This window comes from Branchiostoma floridae, chromosome 2, assembly GCF_000003815.2.
Source record: "Branchiostoma floridae strain S238N-H82 chromosome 2, Bfl_VNyyK, whole genome shotgun sequence".
NCBI lineage: Eukaryota > Metazoa > Chordata > Leptocardii > Amphioxiformes > Branchiostomatidae > Branchiostoma > Branchiostoma floridae.
The window spans coordinates 18,061,988-18,062,826 of NC_049980.1; positions in this window are offsets into that span (position 1 = coordinate 18,061,988).

Consider the following 839-nt stretch of genomic DNA (forward strand, 5'->3'; position numbering starts at 1 on the left):
TCTTGCCTGGTGTTGTAACCTTACGAGGTGTGCGATATGTGGTTGTCTCTGGATAGGTTTGCTCAGGAGTTGTGCCCTCTGGCCTGGTGGTCTCAGGGTAGGTCTTCTCTGGCTCAGTAACCTCTGGCCTGGTGGTCTCAGGATAGGTCCTCTCTGGCTCAGTAACCTCTGGCCTAGTGGTCTCAGGGTAGGTCCTCTCTGGCTCAGTAACCTCAGGCCTGGTGGTCTCAGGGTAGGTCTTCTCTGGCTCAGTAACCTCTGGCCTGGTGGTCTCAGGGTAGGTCTTCTCTGGCTCGGTAACCTCTGGCCTGGTGGTCTCAGGGTAGGTCTTCTCTGGCTCAGTAACCTCAGGCCTGGTGGTCTCAGGGTAGGTCCTCTCTGGCTCAGTGACCTCAGGCCTAGTTGTTGTACCCTCTGTTGTCACTTTGCGTGTAGCCTTTGTTGTCTCAACCTGTGTCTATTCTGGCGCAGTTGTAGCTGTTGCCCTAGTGGTCCACTCGGGAACAGATGTGGTTCCTGGTGTGGAGGCTGTCACCACTGTTGTTGTCTTCATTATGGTGGTTGTGCACAAATTCATGCATACCAGCCTATTGTTGTAGCATGTACACTTGTTGCACTGATCTATCAATTTTGTGGTGCCCGCCTGTGAAAAAGTAAAATAACATATTGATAAAACCATTCCTAATGACAGCATACTGAACATACATGTAAGAATATCAATCACTTTGACATGCTTTTTAACCTTAGAATGTATTCTGCAACCATCTACACCATCAAAGCACTTACAGGTACAATAACTCCTCCAGCTGTGATGCAGTCACAATCAGAAGGTTTGACAC